Source organism: Pezoporus wallicus, unplaced genomic scaffold, assembly GCF_028554395.1.
Source record: "Pezoporus wallicus isolate ANWC-B61680 ecotype Strahan unplaced genomic scaffold, APGP_CSIRO_Pwel_v1 scaffold_2584, whole genome shotgun sequence".
Lineage (NCBI taxonomy): Eukaryota > Metazoa > Chordata > Aves > Psittaciformes > Psittacidae > Pezoporus > Pezoporus wallicus.
Genome location: NW_026642851.1, coordinates 346,485 through 362,794, shown reverse-complemented (window position 1 = coordinate 362,794; position 16,310 = coordinate 346,485). Strand labels below are relative to the sequence as shown.

The following is a 16,310-nucleotide window of genomic DNA, read 5'->3' as shown; positions in this document are numbered from 1 at the left end:
TTGCTTGCTGTGAAGGACATGAAACAAGAAGGAAATCATAAGAGGAATGCTTAAAAATGAAACAAACAAAACCCAAGCCCCATATTTTAAAAGTTATGGATATGATGGTGATCTTAAGTTATGTCCCTTACCTCAATTCTCATCACGTTATGAGTGCTAATGAAAACACAACTCATTACCTTGTTTCATAAATGACTTGGATGGCATTCATGGTGTAAGTATTAAAAGAGCTGTAATTAGAAAGACTTCCTATATTCTTAAACTCTGAGATGGATAGCACAAATGACTGTCATTAGATGAACAGGGATGTCTGTTGCTTTTGTCAAGAGTTTTGTTACTCTGAATGAGAAGTCTCAAATATCTGTGTTCATTTCTGCATGAAACATGGATTGATCACATGTATTATTCTAAATTCTCATTTTCTTTTGCAGCTTCAGCTGACTGGATTCTTCATATAAAATGCTGTTCTTTTCTTCTTGCCACCTTTTAGTTTATGATAAAAATCAATGAAAGCTGAAGCCTTCCACAGTCATCTATAAAATGCAATTACTGTATACAACACACAGTAAAACTCCTGTGTTGTATATGTTGAGACATAATTTATGCCACTTACCTCCAGAGAGGTATTGATCCTACTCTATGAATATCTTACAAAAGGGCTGCTGAATGCAAGCTCAAGGAAATATGTGGTTATTGGGTCTGATCTATAATTTGATTAATAATGACCTATTTCTTGAACTCTGCTCCTTACTGCACTGTGACTGAACCTTTTATCTTTGAATATTGCCCTTGCTGATTTCCTTCAGAGGCCCACCTTGTCTTGCTGTCTTTTAGGCTCACTGTGGTCTCTCTGATCCACACCAAAGGAGCTGCAGGAGAAACAGCTGAAATGCCTGGGCAGATTTAGTTATTATTTTTTAAGTGGCTGGCAAACTGCTAATTCTGAAAGTGGTGATTGCCTAACACAGCCTGCACCCATTCTGCTATGGGATCCATTTCTGACGTTCCTGCTGCATATAGGAAGGAAAGGCAATTCTGAATAAATAGTCCAGCAAGAATTCTCCAAGATACAGGGTAAAAACACCATCACTTACTTCAGTTTATGGTTTTGAAAGCTGTAATCTAGCATATAAAATGCCAGGAAAATTCCTTAAGAATGATATAAAACAGAAAGTGGGTGAATTTTATGTGCAACCTTTCAGTATTTTGGTATTGGGTAATACCTGCACAGTGAAATCATGAGTATAAGCCTTTGTTACTAAGTGTCTCAGCACCTTGTTTCAGGTAAATTCCTCAAATAAAGGATTGTGGAGTGGTGTCTCTGACCTAGCAGTTTCCATTTCAAAGTTCACGTTCCTTGAGATGCTGCAAGAATGTTAGCAATTTTCCATAGAATGTGCAAAAAACATTGTGTATTCATAGAAAGAGAGTTCTGGAGAGTTAAATTTGCTTTGGGCAGAGACCTGGGTAGCAGGAGAAGCTTTTCTATTATATGATTACAATAAATAGTTCAAACTTGCTCTGACATAAATGCCCTGTTTCGGGATTTGACAGAAGTTAATTGCCTATTGCAATTGCAGTGTAGTTGATGAATGCTATGGTGGGGCATGACAAAATAATATTTATTGAAAATGAGAAAAATAGCCTGTTAAAGAATAGTAGCAATATAATTTAGGCTCAAATTAGCCTAAAGTAATTCAAAGGAGAAATACGCATAACAAGGGACACTTTACATCTATTCATTGGTGGCATTTTCCACAAAGTATAAGCTTATTTCATCAGTTCTGGAAATCTGAAAGTGGTACTTGAGTAGAAATGGAATAAAAAGCAGACTGTAACAGCATAGCCTCATTATACATACAGGGAAAAAAAACCCAAAATGACCCAAGCCCCCAAAAAACGCAAAACCCCACCTAAGAAAATAAAACCAGGATCTAAATTTGATTAAAAAATGCCTTTTATTTTACTAATCATATTATTATGAAAACTTAGTCTCAGTGAAGTCCAAGCTGGTCTATTGTTGCATTCCTCAGAGTAAGGAGTACAGCTGTGATTTCTGCAGCTTTGCACTGTTACCTACTTGGGCAAAGTCTCAGTTTCCCCATCTATGAGATGCTTTATCTTTGCTTGAAGATAAAATAAAATTGCTTGAAAAAATATCTCTTGAGACTATAAAGCTTGATTGTGTACTTAATAAGAGATAAAAGAGTCGCTACAGTTGGAAGCAAATCAACTAGCTAATTTCTTTGCTGATTTAGTATTTTTCTTGCAATGTATTTTGTAAAGTTTTGTCCACTCAGGAAGAAAAAAAGCTTTTTAATATTGAGTTGATCTGGATAAAAGAACTGAGTAAAGTTCCTGGTACAAAGCAGTAGTCCAGCCTAAGTATGGAGTGGAAATCCAATCTGTGCAAGGCTTTCTGGAAGCTCTTACACCATGAGTGAGCTTGACTTTTCATTTGAAAAACAGCGAGGAAGGATAGTAAAATGAATGTTTCTAGAATTCAGTCACTGAATTTAGGAGCTAATAACAAGAGTTTATTTTATAAGATGGAGAAATAAGTTTTTGGAAAATGCTGAGGAAAGGATGCCTGGTTGAATCAAATGATCACACATTGACCAACATCTGCCAATAAAATTTCTGCATGAAATAGGTCAAATGTTCCTAAGGCAAGTCAGGTGAGGCACTTCTGCTGAGATGGGAAATAATATTGCCAGTTCTTTATCTGGAAAACTATGTGTAATTCTAGTAATTCCTATTCAATGAAGAAATAAATGACTCTGGGAAGTCATAGAATCATAGAATAGTTAGGGTTGGAAAGGACCTTAAGATCATCTCGTTCTAATCCCCCTGCCATGCCTCATGCTAAACCATCTCACCCAATTCCTGTTCAAACTGGCCTTGAACAAGGCCAGGGGTGAAGCATTCACAACTTCCCTGGGCAACCCATTCCAGTGCCTCACCAGCCTCACAGTAAAGAACTTTCTCCTTATATTCAATCTAAACTTCCCCTGTTTAAGTTTGAACCCGTTACCCCTTGTCCTGTCACTACAGTCCCTAATGAAGAGTCCCTCCCCAGCATCCTTGTAGGTTCCCTTCAGATACTGGAAGGCTGCTATGAGGTCTCCATGCAGCCTTCTCTTCTGCAGGCTGAACAACTCCAATGGTGACAGTTCTTCAACTTAACAGCAACATTGCCTTAAGAATGAACGCCTTGTGATCGCCAGGGAGTTAATTGAGGCCACAAGTTTTCTAGCCATCAGAAGTGGAGCATCTGGCCACTTAGAAGAGCTGAATGAAGATCTTAATTAGTATTAAGGTGGATTTTGATCAGTTTCTGAAAGACATAATAGGATATGATGTCTGAAGTAGCTCATCAGTATCCTTATTTTTTAACTATGCCTTTTAGCTCATATAACCTAAACCCACCCATTGAAACTGATTTAATGCTGCCAACTTCAGTTTGACTGCATAGCCATATACTTAGAAGCAGCACTTCTAAAATGTAAATGAGGCTTTGTAGAGACAACAGCAGATTTAAAAAAAAAAATCTTAATTACAGCCAGGGTTTGTGGATCCATCAGAATTCATTTTGCTTAGTGAAAGCCTAAGAGAGGGTCAGGGAGCTATCTGTGATCTTTCTGGTGCCAGAAATCCAGGTAGAATAACCTGAAGCTAAAATATCTCAAGAGAACATTAGATGAACCAGAGCTTGAAAAAATATGCAGCCATATTCCTTCAGCAATTTTTTTACTTACTATGCACACTGCCTAGGAAATGCAGGATAGGGCATAGCGGAGACTATGCAACATTATCCTGTTTGGAGATTTCCTGTTAATGGAAGAATTAGCAGGCATCTGTTTGCCTGTGACACCTTTTCAGCCTCTGGAATGAGACCAAACTAACTGTACTTGCCTAAATATATTCTAGTTTCACAAGTAAAAAAAACCCAGACACTATTGTCACATGGTAAATGTTAAAGAGCTCTTATTTACCTGGCGAGTTTGCTCTGTAAGTTTTTATTAACTTGTATCTGAGTTCTGTGGACATCAGCTGCTGGCAAGGTTACCATAATACCAAAGTATAGTTTGGTCTAGCTTGAGTGTCCCAGAAGAAGGGATCAGACAACCCAAATGGTGCTTATCCTCAATTTGACATACAGTTTATCAGACTGTGCCTTGTAACTGCACACTGTCTAGTCTGCCACTGAGATTTGACGTGTTTGATCTCAAGAATCATGACACTGGGAGAATGAACTATCACACTGTCTGGCCAGCAGGGGGTCTTGAGAAGATAATTACAATTCCTGACTGGGAAATGAAGTCTGGTGGGAGGTAATGATTTACCTATAGCATATCAAAATTTCACAGAGCCACAGGATAGATAAATTGTTGATTTGGTCTGTCATTGTCCTTCTACTTTCCCATTCCCCCTTTCTTGACTGTCATGTTGTGTTCTGGCAAAGGATTTGGATGATGGAACTGGGAACTACCACAGGAGACAGGGCAGCAGCCTCTGCCAGTCCGGTATCTCTCATGATTTCCCCCTCTGCAGAGGGGGGCAAAAGGGAATTCTTGGGGAGCTTTGCATGCACTTTGCAGCTTGAACATACCTCAAACAACATTAAGCCTATACTTACTTGTTAAATGTTACATACAGATGAGATATACACAGAGTCCATACTGCCTGTTTCACTGGTTGAAATTTCTACCATGTTTCCCTATGCATCTTTGGTGAGGTAGACTTTGGCTATAAAATCATAGCAAGGCTAATGAATTTGAAATCTTCTTTTCAGAAAGTACTTAGCTTTGTGACCTGGGAACTATCTGGCAATTGCTTTGAGCATTTATTATTATTTTTTTTTTTTATTCCATAGGTTGCACATATGATGTGGAATTTAGCCCTTTACAAGGTTTCTTGGGCTTTCATGTTCTTTGTCTATGAAGTCCTTATTAATTTATGTCCTGTCAGTTTCAATCTCACACTTCAAGTACAAAATCTGGACTTTGAGAGTTTTCTAGTGGTTTGTGAAAATGGGAGGTTGTGATTTCGGTCTGCACTCATGTAATGTTGGTTTAGGCTAGTAAGTTACTTTGATTCATCTAGGCTTAAGGTACTGACATAGTCTGTTGCTTGTTGTGCATCTGCTGACAGGTGATAACTTGCCAGAATCTTAATTTGGTTACTTTCAATTTTGTGACTGCATACCAGAAATTTTCTATGGAACTGTTTCTATGTCTGAAAGCAAGGCAGGTATAAAATGTCTGCCTTGCTTCTGAAGAAATGGCTCAGCAGCACAAATACAAGTGACTGGTACGTCTTCCAGACACTCTGTGGCAGTCAATGGTTTCCAGGTGCGTTTATAAGAGTGGGAGGCTTGTGCTTGCCTTGAGTACAAGATGCAGCCCATTGGGTTTGTTTGCAAGTGTCGCAGCTACTGTGAAGCATATTTTCTCTTATCAAGGTTGACTCAAAGGAAAGCAGCCACCAGGATGTGAAGGGAGTCCAGCAGCAGGCTGGCCCTGAACCAGCCTGTGGGCTGTTGTGCCACTGGGAACAAAGCCAGGGCAGAGGATAGAGAAAGGACCAGTCACAGATTCTGATGCCAGTACTCAAGAAGTATCATCTGGAACCTGACAGCTGCCAAACTAGCCCTCAGAGTGACCTAGCTAGTTGGCTTTTTTTTGGAGGAGATGACAGAAAGTAGCTAAAGGGACCAGTAATGGAAATTCTCCAACTACAGGACTAAACCATGGCCAAGTGAGTATTGTGATTGTTCTGGTGTTTTCAGAAGAGGAGCAGAATTCTAAATCAGACATTTCCTATTGTTGCATCCACACATCCTGGAGGGCCTGAAATTAAATGTAAGAACAAAATAGAAGCTTACCCCCACTTTTCCTAACTCCATTCCAGTCTGAGGCAATGGCAAAGTAAAAAAAAATAGACACATCCTCTTCCCCAAATCTTCTAATCCATTGAGCAAAATGTTTTTTAAATTAGCAACTCAGCCTGATTTAGGCAGCTCGGCACTGGCCAGATGGGTCAGCCCCTTTAATGGAGTCCGCTTGCTGTTACACAGCATAAGGTAGGAGGTATTTAGAAGCAAACTGTGACAGCTCAGCACCTCCCTGGAGTTCATATTAAACACTGCTAATTCTTGCTAACCTCCCTTTGGTCTGCTGCTGTGTTTGGTGTCTGCAGCTGACCCGGCAGCCTTCCACCCTGTGGCTGCAGACCGACCTCTCTCAACTGTGCCATGGGAGGCCAGGGTCAGAGGCCTCTCTCCTCAGCCTGAACACCTCTAATAGCATGCTCAGCTAATAAAGCTCCAGAAATGTTGTGTGGCTGGCCCCAGGGGAAGATTGATTCTGCCACCAAAACAGGCCAACATTTCTCAGGTTTAGTCAGGTCTCCTTAAAAACCTTTGACACAGTTAAGGATGAACTCTCATGCTAGGAATGAAGGCAAAAAGAGAGAAAGTTTGAAGTTAGAGATGATGTTTTTGAAGTAAGAAGGAAAAAAAATATGGGGAGCAGACCAGAAGAAAGATTTCATATTTGAGAAACAAATCTAGTGTGAAAGGAGATTGATTTCTGAGGGAAAGGCAATATGAAAGCTGTTACTAGAATTGACTTTTATTCTAGTACATCTGAAGAGGTCCTTTCCACTTTATACAAACAGAATGGACCATGTGGCAAATTATAGAATTGCATGAGACCTGAACAGGTCATATTCCTATGACCATCTTCATCTATCATACATCCTTTGTCAGGCAGTTCATCTTATTACAATTAAGCCATCATCTTAACATGTTAAAATCAGTGTAGAAAGGACATATTTCCTGCTTCTGTTCCTAAATATAGAATTTACTTCACAGTACTTCAACCAAGTACTGAGGATGGAAAAGTTACAACCATACTTTTCTATACACAAAAAATGTCACTCAGAGTGCTTTATTTCAAATCTTGGATTGCAAAGTGAACAGTCAGAGAGCTTAGATTACTAACTGGTAGATCATCCACTTGCAGCCCAGGAGACAATGAAATATAGCTTATGTTTTTATACCTTAGCAAGCCAGGTATTTTACTGCATAAACATGCCTGCTTCCCTCCATTCACTACAACCAGAGCCTGCTATGAAAAGTTCAGTTATAGATGTTTACTTTGTAGACATCTGTAGGTATTTAAGGTGAGCCACACTCAATGGAGGCTTGATGGGAGACTGGAATTGAGACCCCCAAAGTTACTAGGACAATCCTTTTCTTAGGGCTTGCCTACAGCTCAGTAAGTGGGAGACTCAACTACTTAAAGGCAGTGTTCTCATTGTTTGAAAAACTGGAGTACAAATTTTCCCTGTCTGTATGCTTTATTTAGAGGGGAGCTGGGCCCTGGGGTTCTTAGTTTTAAAACACACAAGAGAAGCATAGGGTGTTATTATTAAAACTGTTATCACAGAATCTGATAAAACATGTCTGGAACCTATGCTTAAAAAAAATCCAATGATATGGATTTTACAAGTCTTTTCAGGCAATCTGTTTCGATCTTTTGCTCTCCTCATGTTAGAAAGTTTTTCTAATGGCTAAAATTTTCACATTCCATTATTTCTTGTTCTAATCCCTGTGGATGCAGAGAGCAATTGATTCCGATTCATCAGCAGGATACTGTTGAAGTCTCTTATGACATTTCCTCTTAAGTGTTTCATTCTCCAGACTGAACAACTCTGATTTTGTTCAATCTTTACTTGCAAATCACTTTTTTCAGCCCTCTAATCCACCTTGTTTCTCCCCCTGGACTGCTGCAAGAAGTTCACATCTCTCTTAAAGCACAGTGCCTAAAGATGCATATAGTGCATTAGCTGCTTGCTAATTCTGAAGTATCTATAGTCAAATCATACACATGATTCTGTCTATATAACCTGTGCAATATTTCTTGCAGGAATGTGAGTTTGTTTATTTCTGTTCAGCTTGCAATTCCCCATAGACCACGAACTGTTTCCTACTGACTCATTTTCTACCTTCTATTTGTACAGTTGATTACTTCTACATGAATGTAGCACTTTCACTTGTCCTTACTGAATTGCATCCTATTGATTTCAGACTACTTCTTCAAATTGTCAGGTTCATTTTTAATAGTGAAAAATGAGCTCTCCTACCTCAGAGCCTGTCTGTGCATAGTTCAGTATGGTAACACAGGAGGCAGGAAAGAGTCACAGACTTTTTCATTTGTATTGCTGTAGGATGGCAGTGCACAATGCCGTCTCTGCTGGCACGAGTTCATTCTTTGGGATAAGAAGTAGTGATCATCTTTTGTTACAGTAGAGCCTGAAGGCAAGACAAGTTTATCCTATTTTTAGAAAGTGTTTTCTAGTGCTTCACATAAAGTTCTTCATTCCATTACTTCTTGTCTTGGAAGAGAAGAGGGAGAAAAATTTACTCTCATTGCTCAGCAGGAAACCCCTTGTTTTAGCTACTGCATTCATGTGAATCAATAAATGATTTGTGCTCTGCTAAGTTTGTAACCTAAAGAAAAGAACCCAGGAATAGAGGCAAGGGCATTAACAGATAATGGGAAGGTGGCAAACAGTATGTCATTTTTTGGCAATTTTTAGGGCAAGGCTTAGACAGGTGTTGATGATTGAAATGGAATGCAAAAATGTAGGGAAAGGGTACACTGAAGTGTGGCCTAATGAAGGGGCATGGGTATGCTAAAGGCAAGAGAGAGGGAGGAGACTCCAGGAGGAGACTGTAGAGAAAGCCAAAGACAAGTCAAGAAAGTCCAACCTGATCTGTGAAACACTGTTTGTCAAGAGGTCTCTGTCTCTGTCAAGCAATATTTCTGTAGCTGTGCTCATTCCAGATTTTGTCTTAAGGCCATAAAGCAAGAGATTAGCATGCAGAGGAGTGGAAAGAATGCATACTAGGTAGGTGCATTTTGTTAAGAGTCTGTGTGGAGGTGAGGGTGTGTGTCTCATGAGCATGGTTTGGGAAAGTGCTAAGAGGTGGCAACTTTAAAACTGTGTTCCACACTGAGTGACATGTCTGACATTGCACAGCAGGCTTTTCCCAAGACAAATGCCATCTGTAGATTGGAAGAGGATGATGACACAACTGTATTTTCTTTTTGCTGCTCCAGAAATACTGTCTTCTGGAACACTTGTTGTGGTATTCTTCCATGCCACCTTTAAAGCATGCTCCTTCTGTGCACCTTTAAAACTCTCTAGCTCCGTGTCTAGAAAACTAAAGTCTATTTTCAGTTGCTAACAGCTCACTGTGAATTAAAATGGGCTATTCAGAAGGGTGGAATCAGACCATGTATAATCCAAGTTCATTTTTTCTTTTTTTTCAATTCTTCTTCCCCTCTTTCCTCCCTAAGTGGGGCGCATTAGCTTCACTGTCTCAGTTCATTAGGTCACTTCTGAAAATTGAAAATCACAGTTTTGTGTTTATTGGTGTCTTTTTGCTTGTAGGAAACCATTTGCAATCAAACTACTTCTAAATTTCCCACTGTGTAAAAGACTCCAGAGCTGCTTGCTTATACTTCATCAGAAGAACTGCTGGAAATAATAGCTCTGAGTTAGAGAATGATGTTGCTCAAGCATTCTAGCCTTGATAATTAAAAATGACAGTCCCTCATGATGTTGAAAATGCTCAGTTCTTGTGGACTGAAGAGGGTTTTAGTTCTTTGCAACATCAGGACCTAATTGCAAAGTGATGGAGTAAGCTTTTCAGAACATACATGAGGGCAAGTTTTTTTTCTGCTGCAGTATCAAAATACAGTGCAAGAACAACATCTATGGGACAGTCAAGGGTAGGTTCTTTTAACTAGGTTGTACTGGTAATGTGCTCTGTAGCCTATGATGTTTATAACAGCTAAGATCTGTTTCTATTTACATCTGTCAGAAAAGAATCAGAAACTTAAAGTTTTAAAGATGACATAAAGAACTTGCAGTTTGCCTGAGAGATGTTTTTATTGAACCTTTATATGGCTTTTACAGAGGAAGAAAAAACTCTGCATTATCTCTATAGGAGAAACAATCCAGTGAATTATATGTTAGAAGATTACGGGGAAAGGGAAAATCTGCTCATTTTGCCTTTCACAGCCTTTTTACCCCAGCTTCTCTTCACTCCTTTCTTCTTCAGTCCCCCTCATCCTTTTTCCTGTCAATGGTATCTATTCCCTCATTTTTCCAAATTACAATTTTAAATGTCAGCCTAACCTGTGGGAATAGTAAGCCAATTTAGACTATTTTTAATGGTGTCTTTGAGTCCAGAATAACTTTTCTTGCTCTTCTTACTGCCTGTTTAAAGATATTCCTAGTCACTGTGAATATGCATTAGAGGGTGTGAGATGTGATCTTGAGTAGCAAGCCTTTAGCTAGGGCTTATAACTGAAGAAACTGAAGACTATTCTGAACTTTCGATGTGCAGAACACTTTTGCAGAATATTTCCCTTATATTCTGAAGTGTGCCTTTGGCTTATTTCTAAGACTGACTGCAACCTGAGTAGGAACTCTGATTGCTAGATGAGACTTTGAAAGAGAACAGTTTCATTAGGACTTCTGTAACAGACTTGTAAATCCTTTAATCCAAAGTTTTGTTCCTGGAACAATTAGTTGCCTGTGCTTTAGCCTGAGGGAAACTGCCACAGGGAAAATGATATGAAAAATGGAGAAATGTTCCACTATCACTTAAAATTCAGTTACTTGTCTGTGATGTTTTCAGAGAATACAAAATCATTTAAATATGCAAAAAGATTTTAAATTTGTAATCCGTATTAGTCATAATACATTGGGACTTCCTAAAAGAGCATATTTTGTGTTCTCATTCCTTGTAATTTGTTTTCTCTGGAAAATTTCAGTGATATCAGCAGTTCAAACTAGACCCTCTAGAAAGTGGTGAAATTTGAAATTGTTACTCTGTGCTACTGTTGGCAGTAGAAAATTTTCTCATTATTCCAAATAAGTCACTGGGCAGGTGATGGTTGGGAAGGTATATGTGACTGGTACAAAGATGGGTTATTTCCTGAGATGAGCATAGAGGAAGTATTCAAAACCTCAGAACTGTGGTGGGAGAACTGGGATTTACATTTACTCAGAAACAGAAAGTTTTGAAGAACAAAAAACCTCTACAGGAAGTGATGCTTCCTCTTTGCCTGACAAGGCTGAAATGCTACCACAGAGAACTGATGATGTTTAGGGAGATTGCATAAAGAAGAAGCAGGAGAAGGCTGACAGGTGCTAAAGATTATTCAGGTCAGACAAAGACATCTGCCAAAGACATCAGTCATATGAGATAAGGAAAATTACAATTGAACTAAGGGAGGAACAGGTGCTACTCACAGAGGAGTATCCTGGAAATTTAATGGTATGTCAGAACACAAAGCTAAATAAAAGAGCCAAAAAATTAAATAAAACCTATATATCGTTGTGCACAGCTGGAAAGGCTAAGAAGGTGAATTTGATTGCTTGGCCATGTGGTAAGGAGACTTCTGAAACATGGGGAAATGAAAGGTATAAATAAAATCTTTAAATAACTGGCTTTGACTATTCATAATGAATAGATTAAAAGTCATCAAATGGTTGAGTAGTACTACACCTGAATTATTCTATATTCTCCAGGAAGGTATTTCATTCTAAATATATGAAAACACCTACAGAAATACCTGCTTCATCTCACAGGGTATTACATTTATTAGATTACCAGCATTGTAATCAAACCACTTTGTATGAAATAAAAAACAAACAAAAAAAATATACTGAAGGAGATCGACAAAATATCAACTCATTAAGGATCACAAAAAGTGTGCCTTTGGGTATCTGGCTCTAAACTCCAATGAATAAAACATACTCTTTTTGTAATACGTGGGACAGCCCAATTGGAAATAGCTGGAATGCCAGATGTGACACTGATATAATTAAAATTGATTTATTAAATGACCACGGAGTTGGAAGCATAGTGTTGAGGCCACTTTGGATAGCTCACTATCAATCTCCATAGTAATCAGGGAAGAGATATAGCATGGAAGAAATAGAAAGATATGATACCATCACTTTATTAACTCTACAGTCTAGCTGAAGTCATATACATCTAAACAAGAAGAGGTCAAAAGGTAAACTGCAAAAAAGGATAGAATAATGAAAAAATTTTAATCTGAGGACAAAAATTAAGTATTGAATTTTAGAAAAGAAAAAAGGCACAATGAAGGTATTTAGGATAGTAAGAATATTAATAAGAAGCTAAATCTGAAGCTTGTTTACTTTCTAAAGATTTCATCAAAAAGTGACTTGTGTTTGAAATTGAAAGTGTCTACAATTAAAACTGTTAAAAGGAAATACATTTAAAGATAATACTTAATTAACCCGTGGCATTTGTGTAGACAATGCAAACATCCACAGTACATTAAATAGGAAACAGCAAACACAAAAATAATCAGAGATTGAAGCACTCAGATGTCAGCATGTTTGCAAACCTGGGAAAAAATCTTCTCTGTGGGCAGGTTTTTTAAAAATTGCCAGTTGCAAATTTTGTATTTTACACTCTCTCATGCACTGGATGCTGTCTATGTTACTGGAGTACCTGTGGTTCATTGGTTTTAGAAAAGAAGTGAAAAGTTAGATGCAAAAGTTGCAGTAAAAGCTTTGACTTTTCAGATGCTTTTTAAAATCTCAGATTCCAAATCTTATAGACAGAATAATTTTAAAGCCATTCTAAACTCATACGAGAGAGATAGCATATACTTTTGCAGGATTTCCTTTACTTAAAAATAGAAAATAATTTGCTGTCCCAAAGTAAGGGAAAGGAATAACAGGTACTAGGTAGTTTGTATCTGTTTTCCTCATTCATATATGTGGGTAAGGGATGGAATGAAAATAGAAAATCCTATATGTACTTTCTAATTAATTTGGGAAATGTGCCAACATGAAAAAAAAAAAAAGGAAGTGATGGCCCTGAATAGGGGCCAGATCTGAGCATAGTTTCAGCTTTTGAGGTTGCAGCTACTGTTAAGGATGGCTTGCTGGGCTAGCATGGTTGAAGCATACCAATAAGAGGCACGAAGGTGATGTGATTAGTATCTTATCTGTCTGTCCTTGAATTCCCCACTCCTGTGTCCTTGTCTGTGTTCACATATACTGGCTGAGGAAATGCGTGTTGAGTGAAAGGCAGGAATGATTGCAGCAGAAGTTCTTAAGGAAGTCAACTCAGGACATTCTAACTACTCTGTTTTTGCTCCCCATGATGAATTCCCTGGTAATGTCTTTTCAGATTACCTGCTAGCTGCAGCTTATTTACATATCTCTTAATGGCATTTATGGTTAAGAATGCATTTTTAATAAGTTGTGTTTTTTTCCATTTTTTTTTTGACCATGTTAATTTTCCACATCCAAAACCAGATTGCCATTTTTTATAGATAAAAATATATATTTAACAATTGTTCTTTCAGATTTGGTTCACACCCTACAAAATTATTTCAGAGATCACACATAATGTACTTTAAAATCACATCAATGTTGTTTATCATTTGGCTCTGTGAAGATACCCGGAGGACCTGGGAAATAAGGAGCCCATGCCCACCTCAGTAATAGTGGAATGGCAACCACTGGGAGCTGCTACCTGGGTGTGAACGATCTGGAGGTGGGGAAGCCTTAGCTCTTCCTCAGAGAGAATCAGTTTACAAAATATAAGTGACAAGAGATGTATGGGGGGAGCGAGGACAGAGGAAGTAGTCTGCATCCTCTGAGAGCTATCATCCCTGAGATGAAGGATGGATTAGAAAGGGAGCTGAAGGATGGATTAGAAAGGGAGCTGTGACTCTTAGGCAGCACTGTAGTAAAGATATAGAAGCTAAGATTTTGCCATCGAGTTAGTCCTTAGCAGAGTATTTTTTTAATGAAAACATTTCTTCAGTGCATTCTCTAAATGTTTTCAATACCCATAATTACATGTCCATGCCTTAAGAAGTTAATAATTTACTTTCACACAGGGTACTCTAAGAGGGACAACAAAACAGTGGGATGGAGAACCACTAAGGCTATGGAGATTATTCGTAGATGGCATGGACACAGCATGAGGAAGACTTTTTTTACGTTTGTATCCATTTTATGACTGCTCTACACTACTAGGGTAGCACAGAGGCCTCATGTAAATGAATCAAAAGTGATTAGATAGATTTTAGCTGATACACATTCTTGTAGCAATCATGGCAGAGTAGTTTTAAAGAGTGGCTGAAATAAGTCATGATATTGGCATTGATAGCCTGATTTGATATTGGCATGGGCAGCCTGGTTGTCAAAAGGATTTCCTCTGAACATATTTGAGACTACCACAATAATTCATAAACAACTATCTTCCAAGATGGTTGATGGCTGCTTCAAAACCATTAGCTTCATGAGGCTTCTGTTACCTTGGTCATTTTGTGGGAGAAAGTAGCAGAGGCCTGCTGATTGTGGAAATAAGACATATTTCAAAAAAATCTGTTAACATTATATATGCTGAGTAATTTAATTTCTAAATTCTCATGTTCTTCAACATGGAACATCTGTGCTGGTAGGCAGTACCTGTGGAGTGCAAACAAAGGTGGAATTAAATGTACAATAAATATGCTCAGACATATAATACTTTTCAGTGGAGAAGCAATATGCGGAGTAACCCCTTTATCAGCTATTCCCTTTTCTCAGGGAGTGCACTTTCTCTATTCAACAGTCTAACAACAGAGCAATGCATAAAGCTTTCTAGCCAGCTAAAATGAGTGTTATCGAAGCCCTAGTTTCTACACTCCTTGGTACTTGATCTTTGCTGAGCAAGTTGAATTCATAATGCCAAAGTTCCAAAAATTCACATGTTAATCACTGGGGTAAATTACTCAGTAGGTTATGCCAACAGGAGGGTATCACAAGCTACACTCCTCTATTGAGCCAGGAATCAGAGCCTGGAATTGCTCTATGCACTTGGGTATCTCTGTGAGTCAAGATGTTGACCTCTTGATATTGGAGGGTGGTATGTAATAGATAGATATTTCTCTGCTGTCATGGAGTCATGAAAGCTGTCACTTGCATAATCTCCATAGATTCTGCACGCTAGACAGTGTCTTCAACAGCAGCTTTTTGAATGAAAGTACTCTGTGCCTTTTCTGCTGAACTGGGCTCCTGCTTTTGAGGCAACTGCTTCAAACACTCAGGTGCTCTGTGAGTGTGATCCACTGTCATGGCTTTTCACATAACTCAGAGCAATCTGAATTAGTTAAGTTTGGTCAGAGTATGGCTAGAAATCTGGGCTCCTCTGAGCTCTCAGACATTAGTGCGTCTGTGTTGTTAATGAGAGCTGACTTATCTAGGCAGTCAGTAAAAAGAAAGATGCCTCTGTGTTTCCTTAGTAACACATCTATAATTACCAGAGAGGCTTTTCCCTGGAACCTAAGTGGTTTAGGTAGGTTTTTCCTCAATTGCTTTCCTGATTTCAGTAACTTAAATTTTATCTGTGCTCTATTTTGTGTTTGAAACAAGTCTGCCCGTGTTCTCAAAGGCCCATGATCCAACTATCGCAAAATTGTCTCACAAAAGAGACATGACTGGTGAATGTGAATAGAGACTTCCCAGGCAAAACTGAGATTTTTTGGTTTTGTTTCTTTTTCTTTTCTTTTTTTTTTTTTTTGCTGCATAATACTGGAGCTCTGTCTCTGCTTCAGTGCTCTTCAGGAAGGAGAGGAATGGTGAATGGAGGAGAAGGGCCAGAGCATGAGTGAGGTTGAGCTACCGAGAGGTTCTAGAGCTACAGAGAACTAGGTTAACTGATCCTGCTGTCACAAACAGTTGTTGAGGTGGTGGAGCCTCATCTACCAATGAAGGGTACTGCCTGATTCCCACCTGTCCTTCTGCAGCAGGAGGATGTAGCTTGGGTTGCCATCATTCTGCTGTCAACAAAGTAGAGAGGTAGTGACTGGTCTTGTTCCTGCCAGTCTGTTGGCCTAAACAAATGCTTACTTGGCTTTACCTAAAACAAGCCTGCCTTTGACAAAGGCCCATTTAATGGACTGAATAGGAAAATGTGTCCAATATGTGATTGTTTTGGAGATGAATGTTCATTCTTTCCGAGTATGCCTTGGAATTAGGACCAATCTAGAAAAAATGCTGAAGCACTTGCTTTAGGAAAGTGGCTTTTAAGCAAAACTTTTTTTTTTTTTTTTTAACCCTGTGTGCAGTGATTCTGTTAAAATCTTGTGTGAAAAAAATAGATACAATCAATTTCTTTGGAAATCTTCACAAGTCCTGTTTTGGCACATCTGAAAGACAGGATTTCAACTTTTCACTTTGAAGCA

The 16,310-nt window shown here is 38.6% G+C and overlaps 1 protein-coding gene across 2 annotated transcripts in view; it reads left to right on the top strand.

Annotated features, from left to right (window-relative positions):
• The window catches only part of NXPH1 (neurexophilin 1), a 146,749-nt gene that overhangs the window by 43,748 nt on the left and 86,691 nt on the right, over positions 1 to 16,310 (top strand). The gene's annotated exons all lie outside the window — the stretch shown is intronic.